The sequence below is a fragment of the Pelophylax lessonae genome (assembly GCF_965119305.1).
Source record: "Pelophylax lessonae genome assembly, chromosome: 2".
Classification (NCBI taxonomy): domain Eukaryota; kingdom Metazoa; phylum Chordata; class Amphibia; order Anura; family Ranidae; genus Pelophylax; species Pelophylax lessonae.
The window spans coordinates 644,720,579-644,744,116 of record NC_138769.1 but is presented as its reverse complement, the minus strand read 5'-3'; the positions used below and the strand labels follow the sequence as shown (position 1 = coordinate 644,744,116).

Genomic DNA, 23,538 nt, shown 5'->3' with positions numbered 1-23,538 from the left:
TTTCCTTCACTGTTTAGATATGGTATGCGCAGTCTGAGTTTATCTCTCAACTGCTTCTCCTTCTTGTTGGTCCAACTCTCCGATGCCAGTTTTGGATGTAAGGTGCTTCATGCTGGTATCTAAATTCTATTGAATAAATTAGATAGAATTTTATGGTATCTAAACTCTTCCACCTGCTATGTGGGCCTGTAAGCATTGTTTTTCTGGGATGCCCACCCTTCATTTGGATTGCTTTAGGTCAACCTACGGTTAAGACTATACAAGTTAACATAGAAAAGTGACTGCAGAAAAAAGACAGAGTAGTCTGACCTTTGTTTTTTTTGTTTTTGTTTTTTTTTTTTATACATGTCTTGTATTTGTATTTGTTTATTTTTTTGTTTTGTTTTGTTTTATTCTTTGGTTAATTTATTTGTCTGAGTATAGATCTATGTTTGTCCCAAGCATGTTTTGAGCCATTAAGGTCCGGTTCACACTTATGCGATGCGGGAAGGCTGCGAATCCGCAGCCTGTTCCCGCATCGCACACGCACCCCCGGCAGTTCACACTGCCATATGCCAGTGGTTCTCAATTCCGGTCCTCGGGACCCACTAACAGGCCAGATTTTAAGTATTACCTTGGGGAGATGCAGACTAGAATACTGCAATCACTGAGCAGCAAATGGGATCACCTGTGATGTAATTTAGTTATCTTGCAAACCTGGCCTGTTGGTGGGTCCCGAGGACCGGAGTTGAGAACCACTGCCATATGCGATACGCTGGGGGTGTCAATGTAATCTTAACGACACCCCCAGTTTGTTAGCATATCGCAGTGCGATCGTGCAGTTCGCACTGGATCGGATCGCACAAGTGTGAACCGCTGTGCGATCCGATCCTGATGCGGCTTCCAAAAAGGGTCCTGTGCGTGTTTGCTGCGGTGCGAATTTAGCCATACAAAGTGTATGGCTAAACTCGCACCGCACAGCCGATCGCATGTAATGAAGGAGCAGTGCGCTCCGACATTACATGCGAACCCCGCACTCGCATAAGTGTGAACCAGGGCTTACTGTTGACTGTCTCACTACCTCTACTGGAAGTTTATTTCAAGCATCAACTACTCTTTCAGTAAAATAATACTTTCTAAGATTAGTTTTGAACTTCCCTCCAATTAGTTTAAGGTCATGTCTCCGTGTCCTTCAGTTTGGTTTCATATTGAAAAAACTGCCCTCCTGAACCTTATTCACCCCCTTGATGTATTTAAAGGCATCAATCATGTCTCCCCTTTCCCTTCTTTCCTTCCAGACTGTACATATTAACCGCTTGCCGACCGCTGCAAGTACATATACTGCGGCGGTCAGCCCCTCACAGGCAGAGTGACGTATCGGTACGTCACTAGCCTGTGAGGCTCTGGGGAGCGAGCACGCTCCCGCTCCTGCGTGACCCCCCCCCCCCCGCGTGTGACCGGCGGACATCGGGTCACTCTGCGATCGTCGGGGGAGAGGGAGAAAGGCAGGCGGCTGATGTAAACAAGCCGCCTGTCATTATCTCCAAAAAATCGCACAGGTGATCAAATACCACCAAAAGAAAGCTCTGTTTGTGGGAAAAAAAGAACGTCAAATTAGTTTAGGTACAGCGTCGCATGACCGTGCAATTGTCCGTTAAATACCCCCTGGTCTTTTAGCAGCCAAATCCTCCAGGGCTTAAGTTGTTAAGTTCTTGAAGCCGTTCTCGATATTTTTTTATCCCCCAAACCTTTCACCATTTCTGTTACATGTCTTTGGACAAGTTCTATCTTATCATCAATATCTTTCTATAAGTGAGGTCTCCAGAACTGGACACAATATTCTAAATGAGGTCTCACTAAAGATCTATATAGGGGAATAGGTTGTGTCCTCTACTGTACAATTAACAAAATTTAAGGATTTTTGACTTACCTGTGAAATCCTTTTCTTGGGGTACAGTACAGGACACCGGTCCCACCCCTCTGGTTTTTATAACATATTGGTAAAAAACTGAGGCTATCTGGGAGTGAAAGGGGTTATATAGGGAATGTTCCACCAGTTTTTTGGCAATGTTCAGTCACCTCAAGGTAACATCATATAACCCATGGTTAAGACTACTATAGACTACAGTATACTATACAGTACTCCAAGAAACTGATTTTACCTGTAACTCAAAAATCCTTTTATAACACATTTTTTCGGCAAGATTTAACCTTCCCCCATCCGCGCTACAGCCTATATACGGCTGCAGCGCGGACTCGAATTTTCGGGAGGCCGTTTTTAAACGGCCTCCCAGTGACACGCCCCCCGCGCGCTCCCGCGAGCGCGCTGCGGGGGAAATCTGTGTCGGCCGTGTCCCTTGGACACGGCCGATCACAGATCGTGGTGAATGGCCAATCACAGCGGCCATTCACCACGTGATCGGGCCGTCCAATGAGAGATGATCTCATATGTAAACATATGAGATCATCTCTCATCGCCGGCGCTCCTTCCTCACACGGAGCCTGCAGTGTGAGGAAGGAGGGGGAGCCTCACAGCACCGGGGACACACAGCAATGTAATCAGGGCACTGATCACCAGTGCCCTGATTACTAAAGGTAAAAACACACACACAGTGCCCCCCATCAGTGCCCACAGTGCCCGCCATCAGTGCCCCCCATCAATGCCCACAATCAGTGCCCATAGTGCTGCTAGTCAGTGCCCATCAGTGCCTGCTCATCTAAGCACTGATGAGCACTGACTGGCAGCACTATGGGCACTGAGTGTGGGCACTGATGGTGCTGCCCATCAGTGCCGCTCATCAGTGCCACCCGTCAGTGTCCAGTGCCATCCGCCAGTGCCCATCAGTGCCGCCTATCAGTGCCCATCAGTGCCGCCCTTCAGTGCCGCCTCTCAGTGCCGCCTCTCAGTGCCCAGCAGTGCCACCTCTCAGTGCCCAGCAGTGCCGCCTATCAGTGCTCATCAGTGCTGCCTATCAGTGCTCATCAGTGCCGCCTCTCAGTGCCGCCTCTCAGTGCCGCCTATCAGTGCTCATCAGTGCAGCATATTAGTACCTCCTCATCAGTGCCCATAAGTGCCACCTCATCAGTGCCCATAAGTGCCACCTCATCAGTGCCCATCAGTGCAGCCTATCAGTGCCCATCAGTGCCGCCTCATCAGCGCACATCAGTGAAGGAGAAAAATTTATTTTCAAAATTTACTCGCAGAAAATAAGAAAAACTTTTTTTTTTTTCAAAATTTTCTGTCTTTTTTCTTTTTTTTGTAAAAAATAAAAAACCCAGAGGTGATTAAATACCACCAAAAGAAAGCTCTATTTGTGTGAAAAAAATGATAAAAATTTCATATGGGTACAGTGTAGCATGACCGCGCAATTGTCATTCAAAGTGTGACAGCGCTGAAAGCTGAAAATTGGCCTGGATGGGAAGGGCTTTTAAGTGCACAGAAGGCAAGTGGTTAACTTGGCCAGCTTAGACCACCAGTTTACACCATCATGTCACCATGTACAGCACTGTGCCCAAAAGAACTAAGGAAATAAGGTTTCTGGGGGAATTCTATACAAACCCTTTGTACAGAACATTCCAGCTTGCCATACTACAAGACCGACACATGAATTTCTTGACAGTTTGGAATTCAATAATTATTTTAAAAGCATTAAAGAGGAGCCCCCCCCCCCAAAAAAAAAGTCAGCAGCTACAAATACTGCATTTCTTGAATGGTTTGTCCAAGAAGGCTGCGGGTGGAAGGAGGAAAGGCCAGACATCATTGTAGATTGCTGCAGTGATCTGACCCAGAAGTGGGAGTGGGCATCTGTCAAAACCAGGTACCCGCTGGGGGGGGGGGGGGGTTGCACACACAAGTGGAGCTCCTCATTTTGAGTGGAGCTCTGCTTTAAGGAACCATTCACACCAGTGGGCATGCTTAACCGCCTGCCGACCGCCGCACGACTATTTACATCGGCAGTCAGCCCCTCACAGGCAAAGCGACGTAGGGCTACGTCGCTAGCCTGTGAGGGTCTAGGGAGTGAGCGTGCATTCGTTAGAGCAGGAGAAAGGCAGGCGGCTAATGTAAACAAGCCGCCTGTCATTCTCCCCTGTGTAGAAACAGTGATCATACAGTTCTACTATGTAGGACCGTTGATCGCTGTTCCTACACCTCAAGCCACAGCCAATCACAGTTAGAAGCACGCCCCTAGGGACACACTTAACCCCTCCCTCTCCAAAAAAGTTAACCCCTTCACTGCCAGTGTAATTTTACAGTAACAGTGCATATGTATAGCACTGATTACTGTAGTAATGTCACTGGTAACCTCAAAAGTGTCAAAAATGTCAGTCAAGGGTCCGATCTGTCCGCTGCAATGTCGCAGTACCACAAAAAAAATCGCAGATTGCCGCCATTACTCGTTAAAAAAAACCAACAAAAATTACAAAAATCTTTCCCTTAGGCTGGCCATACACTATACAATTTTCTTATTCAATTTCCTTTAGATTTACCTTAAACTATGTAGTGCAAGGGCCTGCCTGATTGAATACAAATTGAAAGTGTTTAGGTTTGACCCTATATTACATGGTTTTGGTAAATCTAAAGGAAAGTTGAACAAGAAAATTGTATAGTGTATGGCCAGCCTAAGTTAGTAAACGCAATAACTTTTGCCCAAACCAATCAAAATACGCTTTTTGCGATTTTTTTTTACCAAACATATGTAGCAGAAAACAAATTGGCCTAAAATGTTAAAAATTTTTGATTTTTACATATTTTTTGGGGGGGATTTCATATGAAAAAATGTGAAAAATATTGTTTTTTTTGCAAAATTGTCGCTATTTTTTTGTTTAAAGCGCATGATCAAAAAATCGCACAGGTGATCAAATAACACCAAAAGAAAGCTCTGTTTGTGGGAAAAAAAGGACGTCAATTTCATTTGGGTACAGCGTCGCACGACCGCGCAATTGTCCGTTAAAATCACGCAGTGCCGAATCGCAAAATAGCCCCTGGTCAGGAAGAAGGGAAAATCTTCCGGGGCTTAAGTGGTTAACCGCTTTCGAACCGCCCGCCGCAGAAATACTTCAACAGGCTGGCCCTCCTGTGAGAACCGCCGTAGGTATACATCGGCCGGGCGCCTGCATCTTCCGCCAGCAGCGCTTCCACCCCCACTCGGCAGCTGGGATTCTGATGTACAGGGCAGGCGGCTCCGATTGCCGCCTGCCACCCACGATCGCTCCCCTCTGAGAGAGAAGGACGGCCAGCTGTTGTAAACACAGCTGACCGTTCTTCTCTCTGGAATGATCACAGAGCGCCTGTGATCCTTCTATGTAGGATCACAAGTCTTTTTGATCATTTCACAAGCCCATCCCCCATACAGTTAGAAACACACCTCTAGGTACAAATTGAACCCTTTGATCGCCCCTGGGTTAACACCTTTCCTGCCAATAGCATTATTACAGTAACAGTGCATATTTTTAGCATTATTGTAGTAATGTCACTGGTCCCCCCAAAAGTGTCAAAAATGTCAGTTAGGGGTGCGATCTTTCTGCCGCAATGTCGCAGTCCCGCTAAAAATTGCAGATCGCCGCCATTACTAGTAAAAAATAAAAAAAAACAATAAAAATGGCATAAATCTTTCCCGTAGTTAGTAGACGTGATAACCTTTGCACAAACCAATCAAAATACGCTTATTGTGATTTTTTTTTACCAACAATATGTAGCCGACAACAAGTTGGCCTAATATGTTAAAAAATGTAGATTTTTACATTTTTTTTTTGGGGGGGGGGGGGAGTTATATAGCAGAAAGTGAAAAATATTGTTTTTTTTTTTAGAATTGTCACTCTATTTTTGTTTATAGCGCAAAATCTAAAAATCTCACAGGTGATCAAATACCACCAAAAGAAAGCTCTATTTGTGGGGAAAAAGCCATCAATTTTTTTGATTGAATTTATTTTGGGTACAGCGTCGCAGGACCGCGCAATTGTCCGTTAAAGTAACGCAGTGTCGAATCGCAAAAAATGGCCTGGTCATTAAGGGGGGAATCCTTCCGGTCCAGAAGTGGTTAATGCTTAGTATAACAAAAGCTAGTGTGCTTCAAAGGGGCAGTGTGATGTGTTCTTACAACATAATGCACTGTACAGTAAACCCCCGCTCCATTGCGGTTCAGTTTTTGCGGTCCCGGTATATTGCGTTTTTTTTTGTAATGTTATTTTACTATATAAATCATTAAAAATGAAATATTTTTGTGTTTTCCATAGCTCTTGCTATGTCTCTAGGTATCTTTTATGTGTTTAAATGAGTTTCTATTGTTTCAAAAGTGTGTTTAAAGACCTTAAAATGCTTTTACACGTACAGTGACAGTAAAAAAAACATGCCTACAATGCATTTTAAAAGGGTTTTTCTATTTCGCAGATTTTCATTTTTCGCGGCTGGGTCCGGAACGTAACCCCCGCAATGGAGGGGGTTTACTGTATACATTTTTTTTTTTTGTTTTTTACACTGTATTAACCCTGAATCCAAACATGTAATATATTGCATTACATTGCAGCCTCAAACTAGTTAGTTTGAGGCTGGAATTCTTCTTTAAGATTGCTGATATAGCGTCAGAACAGATAATTATTAGAATTCTTCTTTTACAAGGAATTTTCCAAAAATTGTTTTTAGATGATGACAGGGTCTCTTTGAATTACAGACAGACAGACTGCTGTTGCATTTATAAATATGATTTTAGAGGGAAGTAACACTTCCTATAAGGCTATTCTTAATCCTGGAAATGATTCACCCAGCAGTAAATGAATGATAAGTTTATACAGAGCAGTGTTATTATCAGGAGGGAGGAGAACCTCATGCCTCCAGATGTCACCTGTCACCCCCCCTGCACACAGTCTAGCTGCAATGGAGAGCTCTCCTTCCCCTGGGCAGCCCCCAGCCACACATATGTGATGCAGGGGGGAGTAGATAGGGAAGAGTGGGCTGGCTGTACAGGGTGGATGGTGCTGGTATGAGGAGGAGAGCAGCATCTCAATGAGGGCCGGGCTAATGCAAATCACTGCAATAGCAGCAGAAGGAAAGCAGCTGCAGCCCAGACTCAGCAGATCAGCAGCAGCTCATCCAGTCCGGGGAGATCTACAACAAAGACAGCACTCACAAAGAACACATTCACTGCCTGTCCCCTTCATTCCCCCTGCACACTGACACAACAGGGACAGCCATCAGCAGAAAAGGTAAGTTTGTCAAAGTGACAGGAATGATGCTTGTCAGCTGGCTGCACATTGCATTGCTGGGATCAATGGCAGAATGGGGGGGGGGGGGGGCACAGGAGGAATGCCAGGGCTGGTGATCATGCCCTGTGTGTGCCCTGCAGGGAGAGGAGAGGAGGTGGGCAGAGCTGGTCTGATTCATCTCATCATGTTTCATTGCATTGATATAGTCATTGAGCTGTGCTTCAATTCACAGAGCCAAGATCTGCAAGGCTAACAATTATTGCAGCTTCAAACCTCTCAGCTAGATGTCTGTGACCTGCCTACATTTTATTGCCAATCTATGCTGTGTAAATTATATAGATATATGAATGATGATCACATGTGTATATATATAATGGATCATGATCACATGTGTATGTTATATATGTAGTGGATCATAATTGTATGTATAGTGGATCATGATTATATGTATATATGTATAGTGGATCATGATTATATGTATATATGTATAGTGGATCATGATCGCGCGCATATTATATATATTGTGGATCATGATCACATGTGTATATTACATATATATATATATATATATATATATATATATATATATATAGTGGATCATGATTCTATGTATAGTGGATCATGATCCCATGTGTATATATATATAGTGGATCATAATCTTATGTATAGTGGATCATGATCATATGTGTATATATATATAGTGCAACATGGACATATGTATGGTGGACCATGATCATATGTATATATAGAGTGGATCATGATCATTTGTATTGTGGATCATGATCACACACACGCACACACACATATATATATATATATATATATATATATATATATATATATATAAAATAATTTAGTGGATGATGATTGTGTGTATATACATATATATTTTATACACATTATACAGTATATATAACATATATATATATATATATATATATATATATATATATATATATATATGTATATATATATATATTATATATGTATATATAATCACATGCAGACAGTGACTTGTCAGGCTAAGGTTGTCCTCCCCAGTTCTAGATTATGATGGTCCAGCTGATGCAGACACCATATCCTGCAAGCATCTCTGAGCACAGTGACAATGCATACAGGATCCTCTGTTCATGCTGGACAGGCCCCCTTTGATGATTCCACTATGAGATAATTGGCCCTGATGGTTTACTGATGTTGTGCGTATAGAAAATACAGGACAGGCAATAGTTCTCATAACCGTCATCTTTATAGACGCCCTTTATTTTTTGGGGAAAAGAAGGGGAATGGGCTCCATACTGCAAAACTTGTGCACCCATGAAAAGCCCCCCATAGCACTGTGATGGATCCTCTGCACACATTTGCATTTGGGAAAGAAAGCTTTACATTCCAGAAGCTGCTTTCAGGAGCCCAGGGGTTAAGAATGTGCCTTGGCATAGCAGAATACTGATTAGACAAAGAAATACAGTTCTGACACTCATCCCAAAAAAAAAAAGAAAACCAACCCTCTTCAAGTGGCATTCAATCATAAGCTGCTGCTGGGCGCTCTTGAAGGGGGAATGAGATCACCATTTTATTACCCTGCATCTGATGTGTTAATGTGAGACTTGGGCATGAGCTGTATTGATTTGTAAAACATTGCTGCATCTAAAATGGCCCAGAGCGGAAAATCTCTGTTTGCCGGATTGCAGCAGAGCAGGGCTGGTACAGAATACACAGTACCTGTGATGGGCAGAAGGGAGTTGTCCTTCCTTAGGTTCTTTTTTTCAGCACCTCGCCTGGTGGACTGATTGACATCAGTGGGGTAGACAGGATAGGATACATATCTGTGAATTATGTGTCAATTATACAGCATTGCTGGTACATCCTCCCATTATAATACTCCAGCAGCTCTGTGTGTGCCTTTACAGCCTCCCCCTATATCACTCCACCATCCCTGTCTGTATTACACCCTGCAACTGCATGATCAGCACATTGTATTGGGAAAGAATGGGAATGGGGCAGGTGCTGCACTCTCCCCTATAGCATGCATTCTAATGTATTGTTAGCCACCCTCATTTACAAAGACATTCACCAGATTCTCTGATTCTAAACTGGGATATATATATATATATATATATATATATATATATATATATATAATATATACAAGGAATCAAATACATTCGCTTTAATATAAAGCAGCTTTATAGGATCCCTTTTACATTTTAAGGATCACCCCACTTAAAGCTGGTATTTCATATTGAATTGGACATTACTTATCGCCTACTGGTGTCATATCACATGGGCACAGAGCAAAATTTTGATTCTGCCCCCAAGTGTTCAGAATATGTCCTGTATATGTCATGGGAACTTGATGTAGGTGTAAAGGCTGTAGCTTTAAGCAAGCAGTAAACAGGCTTCAGCAGACATCAGTGAGCTTTAGCACTTCTAAACACTTGCTGCATGCCTGCTGAAACCTGCTATCTCTAAAACTTCAACCTGCATTTCTGATAAAGGTAATCTTTGTTGAGAAAAGTTCCAGGGCTACCATTGCCAACCATCTTTTCAAAATGCTAGTTGTCTGGCTGTGATGCTGGTTTTCTGGCTTTAAAGCTCATCTCAAGGGAAAGTAAAAATCCTCCCTTGCAATGCAGCTGCCCCTGAACTGCAAAGGTTATTGTTCATTTAGGTATGTGGAGACGGAAAAGTAGCTTTGCCCGCAAAACGTAATGTTCCCCCATCCTCCGGCACAGACTGTTTCTTGGCATCCTTATGTCCATTGCAGAGCTATGGACCCTGCTTTGGACTTGATGGCATAAGAGGGACCTTCTTTGCTAGAGCATAGGAAGAAGAGGCTGCAGGGGCTGGTCTTGCAGCACAAAGGAGCCTGCGAGAGTGGTGGATTGCACAAATAAAATAGTTTTTCTTGTTCCTCTGGACCAGGGGTCTTTAAACTTTCAAAACACAGGGCTAGTTTACTGCCCTTCAGACTTAAGGGATGCCTGATTGTGGCCAGCAGGAATAGAAATATTCCTGGCATCAGTGGGAGTAAACAGTGCCCCCAGGGCCGGTGCTTCCACTAGGCAAACTAAGCAGCCGCCTAGGGCGTATTGCCACCTAGGGGCATAGCCACGAGTTGGCACTCTCTCTCCATCATAAATGATCCTTGTGAGCTGAGGGGCGGGGTGGCAGTGGGGGAGGAAGAAGGGACAGAGGAAGATGCAAGGTGTCTTGGGCAGTGGCGGAACTACCAGGCCCTGGCTTTCCACCACTGTTGGGGGAGGGGGCACAAGTAGCTGGTCTTGCCTAGGGCGTAAAATAGTCTAGCAATGGCCCTGAGTGCCCCATCGTTGGTATTAGGGGGAGGAATAGTGCCCCATTGTTGGTGTTATTAGAAGAAATAGTGCCCCATTGTTAATGCCAGTGGCAGAAATGATACCCCATGGTCAGTGTCAGTGGGCAGATCAGTGTCTCGCTTCATTGGAATGAATAGTGCCTCAAGGGTTGGATAAAGGCAAGTAAAAGGCCACATCTGGCCTCCAGGCTACAGTTTGGAGACCATTGCCCTAGACATAAACAAGGATATAACCCTTGCAGTCCGGGGGCAGCCTCAGTCAAGGGAGCATGTATACTTTCCCTGGAGTTCAGCTTTAATACTTTCTGATAGATTAATATGAAACAGGTATGCAGCCTTGTGAGATGGGATCTCCGAACTATTGATAAGCTTGGGTGTCCCCCGAAATCATCTCTAACCCCAACTCGGAACTCCCGCTTTTGTGTACTCAGTTGAGTTGGTTATTCTCCACCCTGCAGCTCGGAGAAGCTGAGCAGGGAATGATCTGCCCATAGTTCCTTGAAATACGAAAAAATCAGAGTTCTGATTTCTATTAAGAGATGAGTGCAGAGGACATCCGAGCTCATCTCTACTCCTAACTTACATACTTCTACTGGGTCAGCGACTCAGACAACATGGAAGCCATTTATCAAATTTACAGTGGCAGCTCCTATTTTGCTTTTATCAAAGGTTTCCTTTAAAGCGGAGTTCCACCCGAAATTTATACTTACCTCCATCTTCTCGCTCCCGGTCACCTGAAAAACAAATGGATAATCGCAATTTTTTTTTTTTTTTCACTTACCTTTTAGAGAAAATATACTCACCTTACTTCCTTCTTCCTCCCCTCGGCGGCCACGGCGATTCGTCACTTCCTGGCTTTTGCAATGATTCCTGGGAGCTGAACGTCATCGCTCCCAGGAATCATTGCGCCTGCACCGGCCCCGACGTCAGTTCCGGGGCGCACGCGTCATTCCCTTCTAAACAGCTTCTGGGCATGCCCAGAAGCTGTGGAGGGATGACGCGCGAGACCCGGAAGTGACGTCGGGGCCGGTGCAGTGCATCGTGGGACCAAAGAAGAAGGAAGAGGACCGAAGAGGACGCGGAAGAGGATCGCGCTGGCTTCAAGCTGCCCACACCTGAGATGGCAGCGCTGGACAAGACAATTTCAAGGTAAGTATTTCTCCTGAAAGGTAAGTGCAACCCGGGACAGATCAGAGGCTATCCATTGTGGAATGTGCTAGCCCTGACTGTCCCGGGGGTATTTTTATAAAAAAATGTATAACGAGGGTGGAACTCCGCTTTAAAGTGACCCTGTTGCAAAGGAACTCACAATCATTTAGTCATCCTGAAAAAGCTTTCTGGCAGGTAGTGACTCCAATCCTCGCACTGCTCAAGAGCTATGGCCCGGCCTTCTATCCAACATTTTCAGGTTTTTAGGATATTGTGTTCCATGATGTGGGCTGTGGTACCTTCTACTGGGCACTTTGCTACTACTGTATTTTGCCCTGTGGTGGCATAGGGACCAGTGGTAGGTACCATAGTATACAGGGGGTACAAAGAATTCAATGCTCTCTAAGTGTCTGATACCAATGGTGGCCATAGCTCATAAGTATAGTAAAGACTGAAGTGACCACCTACCAGACAGGAAAGTTTAAATAATCATATTTTACAGGGTGCATTAACCTTACCTTGAAGCAGTAGTAAACCACTATTTTTGTTTTTTTAAACGTGCAAGGCAAAGTTATAATGTGCTCTCATGCATTGCATACAAGCACATTATGTGAAACTTACCTTAAAACAAAGCCCTGCAGCGTGCGCGCGGGAGCCCCTGTTCATGGCACAGGGCTCTGAAGAAACGGCACGGTATGCCGTTCCAATTGAGTGCATGTGCCAGTGACGTCACTGGCAGCTTTATATCTCCTAATATCTGCACGTTTAGGAGATATTTACTGTACCTATAGGTAAGTCTTACTATAGGCTTACCTATAGGTATAGGCTTACCTATAGGTAAAGATCATGCATGGGAGTTTACTCCCACTTTATGTTCCATAGTAATAGGGTCACTTTAAGACCCAATATAAAGTGCAAAAAGGTGCAGGGCAACCAATTAATAATAAGATATTGCATGACATTTTCTTCATCCAGTGCATAACAAAATGTGATATAATAGTGTAATAGTGACTGCATCCGATTGGCTGCAGCCACTGTTTGGCCATTTATTTTCCGCTTAGCTACTTGACTTTTCAGATCGAATTTTTGGAGCCAAGTGGTGCCAACAGAGTCATCCAAGGCTCAAATCTTGGCCTGTTCAGCAGTACTCATCTAAAATGTCAGCTTTGTATGGCCAGCATTAGTCTGGAGCTAATTGTTGCTTTAAGACTTCTAGCAGAATTCACTTGACACTTTTTATAATGCTTTAGGCCTCATGCACACTGGCCGTTTTTCTATCTCTCCTAGAAATCTTTTTTCCCGGGAGGGGCATTTTGGCAGAAAAAACGCTTGTAAAAGTGTATAACGCATTTAGGCGCATTTAGCTGCCTCAAGCATTTGGGCGTTAATTAATTTCCTTTTCCTGAAATGAATTAATGCTCAAGCACTAAATACACCTATCATTACCGCATATTTACATGCGTTTAGAAGCGTCAAGCGTTTTTTCTGCTAAAACTCTGCTACTCCTGGACACAGTGGCTGTGGGTTTTCTTTTCCTGCGTCTAAAAGTCTATGTGTGCTTGGGCACATAGAGTAATATGCAGGAGGGTTTAGAGGCAGAAAATAAAAAAATGCCAAACGCCATTAGGAGCAGCTAAAAAAAAATGTCCAGTGTGCATGAGGCCTTATATAGATTTGAACATGCAAAATGTTACATAGTAACATAGTTAGTCAGGTTGAAAAAAGACACAAGTCCATCTGTCTCAACCAATAAAATGTCACTTTCTTCTGCTCAGTGTTTAAGTGCCCATTCACACTACCGCGACTTGTCAGGCGACTGGTCAGCCTGACAAGTCGTGGTCCATGCAGTGCTACGGGAATCGTTCTAATAGGAGCGACTCAAGTTGCTCCGACTTAGAAAATAGTTCCTGTACTACTTCGGGGAGTGACATCGGAGCGACTTGCATTGACATTCATTATATGAAGTCCATGCAAGTCGCGCCAAAGTCGCCGTGCACGTGACTTCACAGGTCGCCCCTGAAGTCGTGCCGCGGTAGTGTGAACCGCCACTTAAAGCTAAACATGTCAGTGTGTACTGGGCCTAAGTGCTCTGACTGTGCTCTCCATAATGCAAAATAAATGAAAAGAGAGCCGTCCTTAATGTGATCTCAGAAGAGTTCTTTCAGTACCACTACTGACTGGACCACAGAGCTTATAACTAAAAGAATTAGCCTTGAATTTATCATGAGCATGAGAAGTGTTCTAATAAGATACTCCACGTAGCTTTTTTTTTTATTGTGTAGCCTACCAGTGTACTTGCCAAGTGGCTAATGGATCACAATGTATCACTAATTGTTACATTTTAAATGTTACTCTTTTATTGACCTTAGCTGTTGCAAAAAGTAATTGTCCTTTGCCAGTGGAGCCTCTTCTCACCAGCATTGCAGTGAGTTATGAAAATGTCATGCAAACTGCAGTTTAGGTGCGCAAACCTGCACTTACCTTTTCAAGTCAGTTGAACGTGGACCCACAAAAATGCATCTCCGTGCATCTCAATATACAGTATATTCCATTAGGCCACTTTTCTGGGCAAGGTCTGAAATGAGGTGGTGCTTCAGCAACTGTTGGTACGGTAGATTGACCAGTGTCAACACATGCCTGACCAAGAGGTCCTCTGTGGCCTTGAAATGTTGCACCTGCACTTATAATGTGATTGCTTTAACCACTTAAGCCCCGGAAGATTTTACCCCCTTCCTGACCAGGGCCTATTTTGCGATTCGGCACTGCGTGACTTTAACGGACAATTGCGCGGTCGTGCGACGCTGTACCTAAACAAATTTGACGTCCTTTTTTTCCCACAAACAGAGCTTTCTTTTGGTGGTTTTTGATCACCTGTGCGATTTTTTGATCATGCGCTATAAACAAAAAAAGAGCGTCAATTTTGCAAAAATAACAATATTTTTCACATTTTTTTTATATGAAATTCCCCCCCAAAAAATGTAAAAATCTAAATTTTTTAACATTTTAGGGCAATTTTTTTTTACCATATGTTTGGTAAAAAAAACCCGCAAAAAGCGTATTTTGATTGGTTTGCGCAAAAGTTATTGCGTTTACTAACAAAGGGAAAGATTTTTGTCATTTTTGTTGTTTTTTTTTTACGCGTAATGGCGGCGATCTGCGATTTTTTTTTGCTGGACTGCGACATTGGGGCGGACAGATCGGACCCTTGACTGACATTTTTGACACTTTTGGGGTTACCAGTGACATTACTACAGTAATCAGTGCTATATCTATGCACTGTTACTGTAAAAATGACACTGGAAGTGAAGGAGTTAACTGTTTTGGAGAGGGAGGGGTTAAGTGTGTCCTAGGTCCGTGCTTCTAACTGTGATTGGCTGTGGCTTTGTTTACACTAGCCGCCTGCCTTTCTCCCGCTGTCACGGACGATCGCGAGTGCCTGGCAGACATCGGGTCCGCCGGGCATACGCGCGGGGGGGCGTGACCGAGCGGGAGTGGGAGCGCACCTCCGGCGGCGCGCACTCGCTCCCCACACCCTTACAGGCTAGCGACGTATCCCTACATCGCTCTGCCTGTGAGGGGCTGACTGCCAACGTAAATAGTCGTGCAGCAGTCGGCAAGTGGTTAAAAAAAATGTTAAGAATATTGATCATGGATCCATGGTGTGCTGTGCTGGCAGCATACTGTATGTTGTTAGTGGATCTCAAAGCACATGGTAACTCATCTATCATTGCATGTAGTAATGCATACATATTCAACCATATCTGGTGGGAATGAGCCCTTTATGACCAAGGTATCTGCATAGAATTGGAAACTTGGCTGTAGAGATGTTTCTGCTAAAAGGAGAAGTATATGCAAAGCTTTTTTGGCTATACTTCTAGTTCTGCACTCCTGTAACCTGTTTTCAGCAGACAATGGGCTGAAGCTTGCTGTTGGCTGACATCACAGAGCCGGTCCAGGCTCTGAAAAGAGGGATCCACCCAGGAGTCTGGATCGGCACCTGGCTCAGCCTCTCAGTGAGCCGCCGAGAGCCTAAGCCAGCCCCTGCCGCCCCTTCCACAGACCAGTACACAGTCATGGCTCTCTGCTCAGAGCAGAGGGGAAGAACTGAATAATCAGTAGTCTTTGATCGCTCAGCTCTAACTAAAGTGGTGGTGGGACAGTGGAAGGATATGGTTTCTACGATAGATCTGTTGTCCTTATCAGCATATCAAAGACTTACACAGCTTTATATTATTCATAGCATAGATCATTTTATACACCTAAAAGGTTGTTTCAATTTGGATAACAGCCAGATGCATTCTGCCCTAGATGTAGAGACACAGTGGGGGATTTGATCCATAGGTTATGGAGGTGCCCCAAGCTTTAGATATTGGGAAGGGGTACAAAATATAATAAATATTGTTTTCAAATTAGATTTACAGAGGGACCCAATGCTTTGTATATTCGGACATTTAGGGAAGAATGTGAGACCAAAGCCCAAATGAATTGCAGTGTTAAGATGTTTGTATCAGGCTAGAAAGGGAATTACGTCAAAATGGATAAAGTCCAGACCGCCCTCAGAAGTGGAATGGCAAAAAAGGATTAATATAATATAATATTAAATAATATATAATAATATATAATAATACCCATAATATATAATATAATAATAAGGGAAAAATATTCTATAAGAGAAGGGGTAATATAGGTAAATTCGAAAAGATATGGAAACTATGGATTAATGCTCTTGGACCGATACCTGAGGCTGAAAATATATAATAGGTCTGTGTTGGTATTGTATTATTCTAAATGTGTAATTGAATAGGGTGAGGGCGGGAGATGGGGAATACAGAATGTCAGTTTGTGGAAAAAATAAATTATTTTTTTGAAATTTTTGTATTTGGGGAAAAAAAAGAAAGAAACCAAAATAAAGATGAATTGAATTAAAAAAGAGGTGGCGGGGGACAGATCCATGGGTATAATTGTTTTTATTTTTTTGAAAAGCCATACTTCTCTTTTAAAGCAGAAAAAAATCTGCTAATTTTTCTTTTCATTGTCCCTCACATGGTTTATTCTCTAATGTGGATAGCATGCACTGCATATTAGCACATTATGGCCGACTTACCTGTCTAACTAAGCCCTTCACCGCAGTGGTGTCAGCTCTCCAGCTGGTTCCGGGTACCTCCTTCTTCGCCCGATCTTACTTCTGGGTTTGCTTTGTTCAACCACTTGAATAGCTGGCCTATGATGATGTCACTCCATCGCATGCGCGCGATAGTCACTTCATCGTGGTACAGAATGGTGCCGTAAATGTACTCTGAGTGGCGCATGCATGGCTCTTTGTATATTACCGCTGGCAGGCAGGGAGAAGCATATATGCCAGAAAAGAGCACTAGGGACTATTGTGATATAAAAACCCCACCTGTCAGCATTTATTGAATATTTAAGAGTTTATTTCTGCTTTAACATGGACCTTGTAGTAATTTTACAAGTCTGCATGAATACATTGCCAACATGTCACAATATCCAGCAACTGTATAATGTTTCAAAAACAGCTCCACATTTTATCATTAAAAAGCAATCCTTGAGCTCCAGTCCAGTGACTTTGCCGTGGTGAGATAATGTCACCAGTCTGCTGCAGACAGGAGGAAGCATTTCCTCAATCTCCTGTCCCCCAGTCATCAGACTAAAACATTGTATTTTTGTAGAAAGTCACAAGGAGAGAGGCTGCAACATGGACTAATTAGTGTTGGACATTCATGAACACAGCCAAGAACTGTACAGGCACCAAGATGGTGTCATCTCTTGGACAGCATCTCAGTCCAGGAAGTAAATGATGACCCTGGATGTTGCCTGAACAAAGATGGCTCCATCCTGGGGAGTAAATCAGATGAAGGTATTCTCTGAAGGAGGATTGTGAACTATGTGGGAGGTAATAAACACTTGAAATTGTCACACATTACTTAGCATGCATGAACTCAACATATCTAGGTCGACTCATGTAATATAAAAGTACTAAGTAATGTTTGTCAATTATTGTATTTTGTTGAAAAAGTCGATTGCTCAGTTTTGCTGGCCTCGCTCGCAGAGCCATTTGTTACACTTGACTCTAGTTGACTTTTTTTGGTTAGAAAGAAGATTTAAAGTTAATCAAAATACAGGACTATCGGTAAATGTGTGTTCCTTATTGGAAATCAATCCTAGAGTTGATATACATGTCTCAGTTCTTGCAGTAAGCAGGGAATCCTGTCTTTCAGTTTAACATATGGTGTACAGTGTGGGGGAAGTTGTGAATTTGCAGGTTCTTTTTTAATTTCTTTTTTGAGCTGTGATCATTTCTAGAATTTATTTTCTCTATGTCTGCAGTCATTGGGATCCATGCCCTTGTTTTTCAATACAGAATTTATCTTGCGTGACCAAACAAATTAGAAAAATGGTTTCACATCTGGTCTTGGAATAGTGCTTGGCTGTACAGGACAGATTTCAAGCTTTATCATACAGAAAGATTTAAAGAAAAATTTCAGGTATGGCTTTTTTTACATAGTTACATTGGTCCACCTTTGACCAATACAGTCGATCCCCCGCAAAGTCGCAGTTCCGAGTTCGTGGCCACAGTCGTTCGCAGATTTTTTTACCCTACTTATACCAAAGAAAACAACAGCGTATACCAAAGAAAATGTGCTAGCATACAGTACATATAGGGACAACAGGGCTATTTTACATGTTAGCACTGCGGAAGACATAGTAGAGCAGTGTTTCTCAACTCCGGTCCTCAGGGCACACTAACAGGCCAGGTTTGCAAGAAAACTGAAATACATCACAGGTGATCTCATTTGCTGCTCAGTGATTGCAGTATTCTGGTCTGCATCTCCCCAAGGTAATACTTAAAATCTGGCTGATAGTGTGCCTTGAGGACCGGAGTTGAGAAACATTGTGGTAGAGTACTGTACAATATACAAGTTTACCTTTACATTCTTTTTTTATAGGAGTAATGTATTAATCTGAGTTTGAAATTAAATTAAAGTGTTTCGGGAGTATATTTGGGGGCATATTTAGGATTTAAACTGTAAAAATAGGCATTTTGTTTACCACATCCAAAAGTGGCAGGTTTTTCACAATTTGTGGGTGCTCTAGGAACGTAACCCCTTCGAATTTTGGGGTTGACTGTACATATAACCATGTATATACCATACCTGATCAATGCCCCTCAATGTTGGAAACCACTGTAGCAGACACTGCTACTACAGTGATCTCCACTAGCTTCCAGATCCTGAGAAGCTCCCCTGCTGCATTGTGAACACTGGGGGTAGCCTGCTCGGCACAGACTCCATTTGGAGATTGCTTTCCATAAACACAATGAATGTAAAGCATTCTCTGATTGGATGAGGTGTGGTGTTGATGTCATTCCATATCATCCTTTTTCATCTACCTTATTAAATGGTCCAACTGGGTTTCCTTTAGGTACTCCAGTTTCCTCCCCAACTCCAAAGACCTTGGCCTTAGTATGTACAAATGGGCTATTATCACATTCTGCATGCCAGCCCAAAGCCTTAACAACTGGAGAGGGTTGAGGAAAGACCTGGCAGCCTACCTCAGAAAAACCGTATCATGATTTCCAGAGAGTTGACTCATAGAAATGCTAAGAGTTGCATGCAACTGAACAGATATACATTCACATGTGTGTATGTATACACACATACATACATACTGTACATTAAAGAGTCAAAGAAGAAAGTAGAGTAGACCTTAGCAACCAATCAGAATTTGTTTTTTTAAGTTCATCCAAGATATTACATTTTACCTGTTCAATTTCATTTAGGTCTACCAACAACTAAGCAGAGCAAGGTATATAAAGCTAATAAACCAATGCGCTACCAAAAAAAAAATAAAGGTAAGGCATATAATGAAAATATAAAGCAAATTATAAACACTATATCTGAAATATAGCAGCCAATCCCTGTAGTGTCATCACATACAATATGAATAAACTCAAGGCAATATGGAATGGTGCTACGACAGTGTAAAAAATCAATAAAATAACACATGCAGTATATGACAGTATATACAAATATGATAAATGTAAAGTGCACTAGTGCTTCAACAAATATGTGCAAATAATCATGATATAACAATTAAACAATAATAAAGTGAATGTGCAAAGTGAACAGTGCATAAGAAATAATGCACACCATACAACAAGTAAAAATATTGAATCACAGAAATATGGTACTGAAACCAGACTGTAAACAAATGTCCAAAATGTAATAAGCAAAAGTGATGAAAATGTATGTTACTCTGTGAATGCGGTGATCCAAAAATTATAATAACAATGGTGCAGTCTCCCAGCAACCGCTATCCAACATTAAGTGCAGTTGCCGCCCACCTTAAAACAAAATATCATTGCGTGTTTACAAGAACCAATGGTTGGTTACGGAGATTCACTCTATTGTAGGCAATTCTCTGCTTATATGAAATAAAAATGAAGTCTCCATAGTGTAGTATGTATAAAAAATGACTTTAATGGAGAAAATAGTAACTTACAGTAATGTAGACAATAGCAAGTATATAAAACAACCAGACCAAGGGGTCCCAGGCTATTGTCTACATTACTGTAAGTTACTATTTTCTCCATTAAAGTCATTTTATACATACTACACTATGAAGACTTTATTTTTTTACCTTGAGTTTAAGCAAAGCAAGGGCCTAATTGGATACAAACTGATGAGATTCTTGAAGCAGGTCCACATCTTATATAGTTTTGGTGAATCTAGGCATACAAAAACATGTTACCACTTTGGGCGATCTTACAGATCATCCAACGGCCGCAAGTGCATATCTACTGGGATCCATTCCTTCCTGCAGTACCAGATACAAACTAACAGGCTTTCACTGTTTTTTTTTTATATCCAATAAGCTGTATTGGAAGTAGTGCAAATTCACACAGCCAGACTGTGGTACATCACTGCCAAAACCTATCCTACTCCTTTACTATCTATCTCCCCATACAGCTGTGATTTGACGAGGGTGGCTACGTTCAGTTCCCCATTGTAAGTAGGAACGTAGCCATTCCAAAACAAAAGGAAGTGAGAGGGATAAGAAGAGGTTAAGAAGCTCACGGAGGAGCTTCCAAGGAGTGATAAAAAAAGATTACAAGGCTAATAAGTAGTGGATGTGTATGGATTTGTTTTGTAGAATAAGGATATTGTTTATTGTCATTTTACATTTATGACACTTTTCCACTGCAAGTACCGGCTAGTACTGGCTCGGCTCTACTCGGCCCTGCTTGGCCCGGTTTGCTTTTCCACTGCGGTACCGCATGGTATAGTGTCGGAACGGTTCGGTACGGTACGGTATAGGTTTGCTTTTCCACTAAAGTAGTACTAAAGTTAAGTGGGTGGGATAACAACGGGGTGGGTGGGATTCTCTGACCAATCAGTGGCTAGTAGTGACTGCATTCAAAGGATTGTGGGATATGGTACCAGTTTGGTACCTGTTGGAACCACAATCGAGTAGGTACTGTTTTTTCAGAGCCGTACCGTACCGTACCGTTCGGTTCCATGCAGTGGAAAAGCAAACCTATACCGTACCGTACCGAACCGTTCCGACCCTATACCATGCGGTACCGCAGTGGAAAAGCACAAAAGCGTGCCGAGCCGGTACGGTTCTATGCAGTGAAAAAGCGCCATTAGTAATGGTATAAGCTTTGAATAAACCATGGCCATCCTAGTTCTCCACTGTTCTGAGTATATTGGGAGTTGAAGATATCTAGAAAACGATACCTTATTTACCAGGATGTGTACATACAATGGTTAGAATTTGCTAAAACTGGAGTAGACACAATTTGGAGCAGCTGTGCATAGTAGCCAATCAGGTTCTACCTTCAGTTTGTTCAGGTAATCTTTGAACATGAAAGCTAGATGCTGATTGGTGGCCATGCACATCTGCTGCAGTTCCAGCTGCTCCATTTTTGGTAAATTCCCCTCAGTGTATTTCTAATGTAGATTTTAAAGTTATAATTTATTGGATAAGCAGGGCAGGGAGCATATCGCTAAATGCAAAGTGCCCCTAACCCACAACAACCAGTTGGCATTTGCTTTAGTAAAGCCAGACCAGCACTAGATGGATTCAAAATGGATATTTGATCTAGGAAGATATGTATATAATTCATGTGGACAAGTGCGCAACAGTTAAAGCTGAACTCCAGGGTAGGCAAATATTGTCTAGATACAAGAGGCATGTGTATTCTTGCTTAAATATTGGTGTACTTTGTGTATTTATTCCAGATCTTTGCAGTAATTTAGTATAACACTTTTCATTAGCGCAGAAGCTTCCTGTAATGAGGACCAGTCAGTACTGCTCCCTCTCCCTGTCCTGGTTGACTGGTCTTGTCTCCACCCTCTTCTGTAGTTTTCAGCAGGCGGCCTGTAATAAGTGGAACCTGCTGTGCTCCTCCCACAGCTCTGCTCTCTGCAAACTTTGCATTTACAAAGGCATTTGGTGCGCACAAAGTGGATTTAAATACTTTGTAGCTATTGAGGTATATATTTAAATGAAAGTTGTTGTGCTCAGGGTTCAACTTTATGTATTCCCCATTGATGATCCTTTACAAGTATAAGCAATCAGTAAAGGTAACAGTTCAACAGTTCAATGCGTTGATTATTTTGCTGCCTTGATTAGACTGATGGACACATATGCAAACTACCAAAAGATTAAATGGTAAAGGTCTAGTGGCTGAAGATACTTATAGATTGGCAAAACTTACATCTAGAAAATAACATGAAATAATATAAATAATAATAATAAATAATAATAATAATAATAATAATAAATAATAATAATGAAAATTGAAATCTATTCTGGGGAAAGGCAGACAGGTCTTACTAAGTGACTTTTAATGACATCTCTTGTGTTATATTTCTTCCAGTGTTGTCACTAGCAAGGGTCTCAATTGTGACCTACTCCCTCCGTTGACCTTACTGGGCAGTTAGTATTGGTAGAGAAGGGATCGTTGTGTGTAACCACACAGTACATAGAGCCTTTCAGAAGTATTTCTGCTTCATGTTAATGATCTTAACTTAATGTTGTCCTTTTTCATTGCAAATGGTCATGTCTAAACATATTCTGTTGATCAGAATGTCACAGCATAATAAAGGGGGCTGCGTAGGGATGACTACATTCTTACCTGAAAATTATGTTAGCCATGCACAACTTGAAAGGGTTACTCCTACCTCTGGCCAAAATGTGAACCTATAGTTGACCCTTCAAGGTATTCCTTCTAGAAAATGTACTGAACAGTGACTCCAAATAGATGCAGTCACTGTTTGGATATGCTAACAGCTAATAAAGGAATTGCTTTTGGAATACAATAGCCCACAGGAGAGGCTTTCCATCCCAATTGCTTGGGAAATCAAGTGAAATCAAGTGATTTTGCCACCTGTAAAGTTTATCTGTGTATGGCTAGCCTAAGTCTTCAGGTTGGGGATTTGGTGGGTCTTGTCCTAGGCCCCTTTCATGCGTTAGGGTAGCCTTAGGGTTCAGGTTGGGGATTTGGTGGGTCTTGTCTTAGGCCCCTTTCATGCCTTAGGGTAGCTTAAGGGATCAGGTTGGGGATTTGGTGGGTCTTGTCTTAGGCCCCTTTCATGCCTTAGGGTAGCCTAAGGGATCAGGTTGGTCTCAGGTGACAGATAGTTCTTGTTGGTCTCAGGGATCAGGTGGGTCTTGTCTTAGGCCCCTTTCATGCCTTAGGTTAGCCTAAGGGATCAGGTTGAGGATTTGGTGGGTCTTGTCTTAGGCCCCTTTCATGCCTTAGGGTAGCCTAAGGGTTCAGGTTGGGGCTTTGGTGGATCTTGTCTTAGGCCCTTTTGATGCGTTAGGGTAGCCTAAGGGTTCAGGTTGGG

At 42.5% G+C, this 23,538-nt stretch overlaps 1 protein-coding gene across 2 annotated transcripts in view; it reads left to right on the top strand.

The window, feature by feature from the left end:
- Positions 1–6,915: 6,915 nt before the first annotated feature.
- Positions 6,916–23,538, top strand: part of DCLK1 (doublecortin like kinase 1) — a 518,012-nt gene continuing 501,389 nt past the window's right edge. For both annotated transcript variants that reach the window (XM_082246215.1, XM_082246216.1), the window contains exon 1: positions 6,916–7,179. The gene's annotated coding sequence lies outside the window, so the exon portion shown is untranslated. The remainder of the gene's footprint in view (positions 7,180–23,538) is intronic.